General features: G+C 43.2%; 1 long non-coding RNA gene across 1 annotated transcript; it reads right to left on the bottom strand.

Annotated features, from left to right (window-relative positions):
- Nucleotides 1-1520: 1520 nt before the first annotated feature.
- Nucleotides 1521-8669, bottom strand: LOC309523728. Its single transcript, XR_014215573.1, has 3 exons — nucleotides 8433-8669; nucleotides 2721-2788; nucleotides 1521-2258 (listed from the first exon to the last, which is right to left on the bottom strand). It is a non-coding gene; the product is annotated as an uncharacterized lncRNA (long non-coding RNA).
- Between the last annotated feature and the right edge of the window lie 1444 nt (nucleotides 8670-10113).

Raw genomic sequence — 10113 nt, 5'->3', positions numbered from 1 at the left:
TTTTGTGAAAACTGTATTGCAAAATTCAGAGAAGTGTGAATTTCAAAGAATTCTTTCATTTATGTGTGTGATGGTTCAGGAAGTGTGAGTTAGGTAGATTTTCATCCAAATGCAAACTGAACAAATGCTTCACCCATCCCTAGCTCTTACCTGTTCTAGATTTGATTTCTGTTCACCCCCCCTTATTTGCCTTTTATGTATCATCCTCCCAACCTGCTCCTACTATGGAGATCAACTTCCTTTGATCAGAATGAGCCACTATTTGTGGGAATGAAAAAGGCATGGGCTAAAATTTAATTTGCAAACATTGGCAGCCTTTTTTTAATTAATTGGAAATTAAAAGGTCAGATAAGACCACAACCATTTCAGTATCTTGAAATCTATGTTGCTGACCCCCTGTGAAAGGTTTCTAGCTGGGAAAAAAATATGAGAAAGATACACATACATATAGCACATTGGATACTTTTCTGGTCTCTTGATATGAAGATTCCATTTCATGCATGAGCAATAATTTGAACTGGGGACATCAGTGACATATGACTAAGATTTCCCCACCACACTTCTGATAACATTTATGTGAACTAAAACATATTACTTTTTAATGTCAGAAGAGTTAACATTTTGTCACCAGGAACATTATTATCTGCTTTGCTCTTTTCACATTTTTCTTCCCTTCCACAAAGATATAAATTAACTCTGAAAATAGTCTTTCTGCCTCACCTGTCAATGGACCTCCCTCCCCTTGCTGGTCCAAGCATGCCTTCTAGCTATTTTCTTCGCAAATAAAATTAGGTCTTTCATGAAACTTGGATCTGGAATTTGGAGATTTGTCTTTCTGGGGAATTTTGTATTTTCTGATGAACAGTTTATCTCTGCCATCTAGATGGGACCCATGCATGACTCCATTTGCTTTGTGTGTGATTGCTCTCCCTTTTGTCCTGAGCTGGTATCTGGGAGATGGATGTGATTTGACCTGGAGCTTGGCCACAGTCCACAAGCCACTTGCTTCAAAATAATTACATCAAAGGATCTGAAGCTAATTCCAGATTGAACAGGCTGCACACTGCACCTTATACTCATCTTGGACCAGGAACCTTGTAATGTAAGAAAATGAGAAGGGAAGGGGAAATCTGTCAGTTTAGGTTCCCCTCAGTCCTCATCCTCCCTCATCTCCAGTCCTTTGCTCCTGTCTCAGTGACATCTACACTGGATTGGTCATGTCTATGGCAGGATCCCCAAGGATGTGTTCCATGAGGGACTGGCTTCAGGCACCAGGCCTGTTGGCAGACCAATCTTTATTACAAAGATGTCTGCAAACATGACATGAAAGCTGGCAACATTAACCCCACTGTGTGGGAATTACTTGCAGACGACCACAGTGCCTGGAGACAAATATAGCTTAGGGGTATTTCTAGAGTCACTGCTGTCACTTAATGCTCAGGTGGCCTCGGTGATGGGAAGGTCCTTCCATTTTAGGATTTAGGATTCTAAACTGTAAAGAGCACTTAACATGTCTTTTGCAGATATGTACAACCTATCATGGCAAAGGTCAAAAAGGCAAGTTAGTAAGAAGGGGAACCTTGGCAAAATTAAAATGTTTTCCTTAATTCATGGCACACTGCATGGCAGAATATTTCTTACTGTTTGCTCCAAAGGAGAAAGACCTCTGCTATCAAAACAGCAATTGCATTTGACATGTCTTGAAAATCTCACAAAGAGAATGAGTCAGTAGCTACCCGTTGCTGGGTATCCTCAAATTGGTAATATAAAATCAATTTTTCCTTACTTTAGTATGAAGGTTCCTGGGAGGTTCTCTGCAGCAAAACATAAACGTTGGAAATTTAGGATAATATTCTAATTTAATCTCCTAGTATGACTCCTTTGTTCTCCTGTTCCTCGTCACACATGACTGACGTTCACTCTTTAGGAAAACACTTTCCACAAATGTCAGATGCCATTAATTGCATTTAGCACAAGCTGCTTCCATAGGATGCAAGAGCTGCCACTGTGCACATTTTTTAATCTATGGGATACATGTCATTTGAAACAAATTAGTACAAGAAATGACTAAATAATTGGTATTCAAGCATGTATGGCAGGGGTGGAGGTTTTCAGGCCTTGAGGCCATATGCACCTACCCAGGCCTCTCCTTCTGATTCTCAGAACTCTCCCCAGGCTACAACAGTCTCGTTCCACACCCTCCTTGAGCGTTTCTTTCTGGAATGTGCCTTTGAGCTCTGATCATGCTTCTTGCTTGCCTGAATGGAAGACAGAGAGGGATGTGTGAGCATGTGTAGAAAGCAGCCTACTTTAGAAAGGTAACAGTTACAATTGTTGTTCTGCCCATTTTTGCCTCTGGCCTCACCCACCACCAGCATGTGGTCCTCAGAAGCAAATGTAGCCCTCTGGGCTGAAAAGGGTTCCCCATCCCTGGTGTACAAGCACTGGGTTATTTTCTCTCTCTTTTCCCAAGAGCTGGCACAGCTAATATAGACTGGGAGCCTGAAAGGTTTCTTATTACGAAAATCTGTTTGGTAATGAATTTCCATTTTGCCTCTCCAAACTACACACCTTCAGGACTATTTGCCTGCAGTAGTGTGGGGGCTCCTTCTCCCTGGTGCCTTCCCACACCTCTCCAGTAATACTAGGAAGGAAGGAGGTATGCTGGTAGACACCTTCTTTACATGGATCATCATATCACAGTGGGAAGGGATTCTTACATTGCTATGGGAGTGGTATAACTGGCCCTTTCTGAGACTGAACGATGGATGCTCTATACCACTTCAGGCTGCAGATGGAAGAAATAGAAGAAGAGTTTTGGATTTGATATCCTGCTTTATCACTACCCAAAGGAGTCTCAAAGTGGCTAACATTCTCCTTTCCCTTCCTCCCCCACAACAAACACTCTGTGAGTTGAGTGGGGCTGAGAGACTTCAAAGAAGTGTGACTGGCCCAAGGTCACCCAGCAGCTGCATGTGGAGGAGCGGAGACGTGAACCCGGTTCCCCAGATTACAAGTCCACCGCTCTTAACCACTACACCACACTGGCTCACCACACCTAAAATATATTTAGGAATTTCACTTTTCATATACACTCACCTTTCTTTATACTGCAAACTACTATGTCAACAGGTCAGCCTAGTAGCCTCCCTGACATGCTGTAATCTCAGGTTTCTGCTGAGGTAACATCATAGGTCTACAAAGGTTTAATAAGCCGTATCAGCTATCTGCTTCCTAAGCTTTACTGCAGGCTGATTCATATGTGTCTATATGTCACCCACCCAGAAACCACAGGGGTGATAAAAACATGGGGGGGGGGAGTGCATTTCATCACTCAAATATTCTCAGCTGAATTTGTGACTCATGTCCTATAGGGGGGCAAAATCCCTACAATGATATCATATGCTTATTGTCATCCTATGTTACATCTGCTTTTACTACTGCCTGCCAATTAGCTACTGGGCTACATTCAAGGTGCTGGTGAACAAAGCATTGCACAGCTTAGGACCAGGATACCTGGAAGCTGTAATGATCTGACTGATTCCTGCCCTCTGCAGGAGAAGGTCTCTTGCATATGCTATCTTATCTATGCATGAGGTAGGAACGGGACCTTTAGTATGGTGACACCTATGCTTTGAAACTCCCTCGCATAATATATCAGGCAGGGACCAACTCCATTGCCTTTTGAAGATGCTCCTTTTTCAACAAGGTGCTTAGCCTGGTCTGTAGCAGTACTGGATTTGTTTTAATATACATCTTTATTGTTAATTTGTTTCCTTTGAGAGGGGCAGTTTCACAGGAAGCGATTTGAAAATGAAATAACTACTTTCCCGGACACCATTATCCATTGTTTCTCTGCTGCTGATGACACAATACAGCAGAGTTTGATCTGTTGTGGGTTGATCTTATTCGTACCTCACCACCTGATGTTGCCCTCATCAAATGATAAAATGAATGCAATGTCTAGACGCAGCCTGTGTTACACTTGGTGAAATTCTTTGAAAAAGAAATGGAACATGATTTTGAAAGTGAGATGGTTATATCTCTGACAACTTTATTTTTGTTTTGATCCTAATTTGTGGCTGGTATGCTCACTTAATTTCTAAACAGCACAGCACATTTATTCATTAACATTTGGAACACTTTTCTACTTGCATGGGCTGTGGGTAATGTAATTAATAAATTTTTTAGCCAGAAATGGCACCTTAATAACTGTTTTTTTTTTTTCTCCCTCAGAATGGCTGGATCACCAGCCGTGCAGTGATTATGATTGCATATGTTTATATCTTTCCAAGCAGCAACTAGGAAATAAATGTAAACTCTGCTACAGTATTATTTGCACAAACTACAAGCTGTATTTAAATGGAAGTGTGGCTGCCAAACATTCTAATGCCTTCCAAGCTATCTACACAGAAGATGAGTTTGCTTAGAAACAAATGTGTAAGGTAGAGATATTTGCAGTGGCAGATCCAGGCCTTTCTTTTCAGTGGGGAGGGAGGGCATGGGGGGGAGGCTATCTGAATGGGCCAACTTTCTCCTTGATACTGTCACCTCTGCCCGTTCCCCTGATCTTTCTATCTGCCCCCCAGTCTGGTTTACCACCCAGGAGGAAATTGCAAGTCAATACGAGGGTGTTTAATATTGCTTGCATGTTTGTAGAGGATGGGTGGAGAAGCAACAACATTAACAAGGCTCAGGGTGGTTTCCTTAGTATATAATTCAGGCAGGAGTATCACCCAGATCTACCTGGAGGCACCGGGGATTGAACCTGGGACCCTACCATAATGCAGGTAAGAAGATGTGGCCTGCTTTCTGCACTGCAACACCTAGCTCTGTATCTCCTACACTGTCTGGAAGCAGCTCACAGGCGTTTCACCTGCTCTTTCCCAATGGCAACCTTTCAGTAGCTGGTAAAGAACATTAACTATAAGTAGCAGAGGGAGGGGCCGAGGACTCTGATATTATTAGCCACCATCAACTACCTGCATTTGTGCCCCTGTTGTACCATTCAGCTCCCTCAATTTATAGCAGAGCAAGGGGAAGTCTTCAACATGTCAGTTTTGCATTGATTTAATGTAAGCCTATTATGCATTCTTGGGTTTGATTAGTTGCCATGAAAATACTAACAGAGAAGTGGGATATAAGCAATGGTAAAGAAAAACAGCAACTGCTGGATCTCGCCAACCTCCACTGCTGGTCATAGATGAATGTGTGGGATAGCCAGCCTAATATAATCAACATGCTCAAGGCTAATTTATGCATGAAGTGGTTAATGCCACGGAGTAAGCTCTCCTGCCAGGCAACCCCCTCTTGCCCTGGTCCACCCCCCCTCAGTTCACCAGAGAAGCTCAACATGCGAGGTCTGAGCTGATTGATCCAAGCTCAGACCACATTGCTTTCATATGCTATTTTTTGTTTTCCTATAACAACAATATAAGAACTTTCATCACTTTGAAACTAACCTAAGTATTGCTGTCTGTGTTTTCTGACTGCTGTATGCAAAGCACAAGAACCTTTGGAGAGTTTGTTAAGTAAACATTTTTAAACTTACCAAACGTGTAGGGTTTGTTTGTTTTTTTTCTGTGCAAAGAGAAGTGGGGACCATTATGGAACACTTAGGGGCATATTTTAAAGGTCCAACAGCCTATATTTCAAATGTTTCACTTTGCTGCATATTTTGTGATTTTAAATGTCTGCTGGGTTCTCTCATGCTTAGCATCCAGGGAATTATCCTCTTTTATACCTATTTTTCCTTGCCACTAACAGACTGCATATAGATTTAATAGGAAGGCAAGAAGCTGTCTTATCAATGCTTTTTAATATTAGGTTTGTAAGACTGAAGTGGATTAAAGTGCTCAGTCACTCTGATGGAACAAAGAAACCTTTTTTTAAAAAAAGAAACAAACATTTTTTGGTTGGGAAAGTGAGGAGGAAATGCAATGGAAAATGGAAAATAAACAAATGATTAATGGAAAACATATAAATATCACATGGGCTAATGAATGAATTCATGAATGGTCATTGTCACAAAACTACACTAGCTCCATAAAGAATAGCTCAAGAAAGATTATACATAGTCTAACATCCGCATACATTTTATGAATTCAAATGGGGGGGGGGAATGTTCAACATACTGGTCGACTGGTGCATCCCTCAATAATGCTGACACCATCTGATAGTGGTTCTCCAGATTGTCAAGAGAGAGAATCTTAGCAGGGTTGCCATATTTCAAAAAGTAAAAATCCAGAAAACTTTTTGCCAAAGTTGTTGACCTTTCCTTTCCTTTTTTCCTTTCTTTTCCTTTCCTTTCCTTTTTGACCAAAGTTGCTGACCTTTTTCTTGTTGACGTTTCTGAGCTATTTTTAAGGGAAATTGGCAAAAATGACTCTGCCGACATGGGTTGCTATACGTCTGGATTCTCCTGGACATTTTTCCAATTTTCATCCAGACACTGCTTTCAATTGCAGTATTCCGGGTATGTCTGGGAAATTCTGGATATTTGGCAATCCTATGTTACAGAGATGTTGGGAATTGAATCTGGAACCTTCTGCATACAAAGCAGAACCATTGAGCTATTTGCCCCTTATCCAGAGTTTTAAAAGTTGCAAGCCTAGCAGAGTACAACTCAACTGAGCACTTGTTGTCATTGCCTTTGAGCTCTGACAGAGTTATGGACAATAGGAAACATTATAAGAAGCTGTAGTCTTCTTGGACAGCATGGTGGAAGGGAGAGAGAGAAGAAAAAAAAAAGCTGACGAAGCTGACCTTAACTAAAAAGCTGTCTAGCAGCATACAATGAGGCAATGCTGTCTCTTTTTGAAAAGTTGGGCATCTTCTCTCTATATAAAATATGTTTTCTCCTTCCTACACTCATGCTTACCCTGCAAACCAAGAAGGCACAGAACAAAAATAACAGATGACAGTGGGGTGTTGTTTATTGGATCGATGGCATGATAAATGATCAAATGTTCCATGCAGGGAGCCAGACAATAAGCTGAAGCCAAGCTCACCTTGCAATCAATCCCCTGACAAGTCTCCTGGGCTGAGGAATTATAGCAAAATTGAAGGCACACTCTGGTCCCCTTTCCTCCTGCTAAGGCACCTGGTCAAGATCTAGCCATTTTTCAGTTCTTTCAAATAAATTCAAGGGAAGATGTGTATGTGGGGGGGTTATTCTTTGGCACAGAAGTGGCCAGCTGATGGTGTCCAACAGACTGCCTTACTCCCTTCTCTGTCTCCCTGTCTCTGCCTCTCTGTTTCCTATCCCATTTTGCTAAACAACTTCACTTAGGACCTCTCAGCTCTTACCTTTTACGGTGACATAGTTGCTATTGATTATGAATTGTTTTGGCATCTTTTCACACAACTTTATCATATTCCACTGCTATTCTGGAATAAAGTACTCTTCTTTTTGTTCTGCCACAAAATACATTGGTAAAAGATCCATACTGGAATTCTCAGTATTTTCATTCTTTGTAGAATGTGTTAAAAAGCATCATGCCACTTTCTCTTTGGAGAGGATGGGAGTTGGTGGACTTTGGTGCAAGAGGTTTCGGTTTCACACCACTTCGCTCTGACCAGTGTGAATTGTCGGTTTAGACTAAGTGTTGTTCTGAGGAGAAAAGGGCAGATAGCTATGGGAGTTCCAGGATGAACCATAACAGGATGTAACACAGTGATCATTCCTCTCATCTAACCTCCTACACTTGTGGATCAAGATTTACACATATCATAGGCTCAGATTAGCTGGGAGAGATTTCAAGTTGTAAATGAATATAGCCATTATTGACTCTGAGTTTTGGCAGACCCTAGGCAAACTGTCCTTGGAGGGCCCTACCAACATCTTCAGCCTCTTTGCAACTCACCACCCTGAATATTGCTAGGAAAGCCCTTTGTCTCATGTAAGCCAGGTTAAGGCACCGTATGGATGGGTTGCCCTCCATGTAATTTGCAGCCACAGGAAGTTAACACTGCCTGGGCTAGTGTTCTCTGGCACTTGGCCTTTTAATTTCTTAAACATCATCATCATCAACAACAACAGTAATTTTGGCATGTATGAGTGGAACAGAGGCAAAGGCACAGAAAAAGAAGGAAAATTGCAGTACATGTCCTTTTTTGTTGTTTGTTTCATGCAGATTCAACAGAACAGTACGGCAAATTAATGAAGCAATACATGACCTACACAGAAGTAAGAGGGAAAGCAGGAAATTGAGCAACAAGAAAGTGATGTGAGCTCTGCAAATGCTTTTGGTGGAGGAGGGGCATGAGGAGAAGCATTTGTGTGTAGGAGCCAGATCTATGTGGCACTGAACATGCTTTGCATGCTTAACATCCCCAAGTATCTCCAGTGAAAAGGATCAGTTAGCAGATGGTGTGAAAGTCCTCTGCCTGAGACCTTGGAGAGATCCGAATGTGTGCAGATTGCAACTTACCTATCTGTCATGCTTTTCAAATGATACTCATCTGTTCTTTAAATGGAGGTTATCTTGCCCTTCTCTTTTCAGGGATGAAGATTTCTCCCATAAATTTGTTTTTACAAGATGATGTCTTCTGGCCCTCAAGGCCAGGTTGGGGCATCAATGAACCTATAAAAGGGCCAATAAAAATGTGTGAGCCTATGTTCTACTTCCACTGTCAGAGGCATTATGCTTCTGACTACAGAGCCATAGCTAGGTGATCTTGCGCCCCGGGAGATGCGCTGTGGTCCAGATTGCACCCCCTAGCTGTGAACAAATTAGCTCTTCTTTCTGCCTCTCCTCCAACCCCAAACCAGCCCCCCCCACACCCATTCAATTCCTCACACACTTGTAATGAATTCTTTTTTGTAATGAATTCTGATTGAAGCAGGACACCAAGATGGGGAAGGTTGACCTAGATGATGGTATACAGTGGTACCTCAGGTTAAGTACTTAATTTGTTCCGGAGGTCCGTTCTTAACCTGAAACTGTTCTTAATCTGAAGCACCACTTTAACTAATGGGGCCTCCTGCTGCTGCCGTGCCGCCGGAGCATGATTTCTGTTCTCATCCTGAAGCAAAGTTCTTAACCCAAGGTATTATTTCTGAGTTAGCGGAGTCTGTAACCTGAAGCGTATGTAACCCGAGGCATTTCCCCACTTACACGCGGGTTATGTATCATGAGACAAAGGCTGTTGCAGACAGAGTGGCTCCAAGACTAGTAAATCACTAACTAAGAGTGTGCCTCTGTGAAGAGTCAGATAGCTGCTATGAGTGCTCTGTGTATGCTCTTTAACTATGCTGTTTCTGAACAAGTTTATTTTCTTCAGCAAAGTTTTATTCTGTTTATGAAGAAGACTCTGCGTTGATTAACTTACCATTGTGTGACATTATGTTCCGGGCCCCTGCCTGCATAAGTGAAATCACATAAAGTGGGGAGCACCCCACTTTCATAGGGAGAAGGGCATGGGAGCCTACTCCTTGGGGCCAAGGTTCCTTCACACACACTCCTAAAATATTTGAGGAGGTTCTCTTGCCCCACTTAATGGGCATTGCCATTCAAATAGTGTGTGCGCACTCTGTCTTGTGGTCAATTATACAGGACTTGATTACCTACCTTCAAGTTGGCACCCTTGAGGGAGGGTGTGTGAAAGGAGAGAGAGAGAGAAGTGACTCCAGAGTAGGCAGGCTTTGAAGCTGGTGACTCTCCCCCGACGCCTAGAGGGTCAGGAGTGCGGGCAGTGAGGTGGCGAGGCCACATAAGGGGCCGAGGCTGGTGGACCTTCTCAGCCCTGACCCTGAGTGAGGTCCAGGAGATGCAGAGCCGGCACCTCATGGCCAAACGGGATGAAGTGTTTGGGCACGCACAGGCTCCCCCATCAGGCTGCCCAGCCAGCCCAGCTGCCAGGAGGGCCAAGGGGTGAGGGGAGCAGCTGAGAGCAGCTGCCATCCAGTGCCCTGCCTGGGCTGCGGGCAGGGAGTGCTGGCTGGACAGAGCACCTGGTCTCAGCAGACAATTTATGCCCACCCCCTCGCCTGCGCCCCTGGCGGGGGCCCATCTCACCAACCCCCCCAGCTACAGCCCTGTCTGAATACCAGTTGCTGGAGGGGAGGAAGCCATTGTGCTTAGGTGCTGCCTAAAGGTTTCCCACAGACAT

This window comes from Podarcis vaucheri (genome assembly GCF_965113315.1).
Source record: "Podarcis vaucheri genome assembly, chromosome: Z".
NCBI classification, from domain to species: Eukaryota; Metazoa; Chordata; class Lepidosauria; order Squamata; family Lacertidae; genus Podarcis; species Podarcis vaucheri.
The sequence above is the reverse complement of the archived record's forward strand: the minus strand, read 5'-3'. Positions and strand labels throughout refer to the sequence as shown.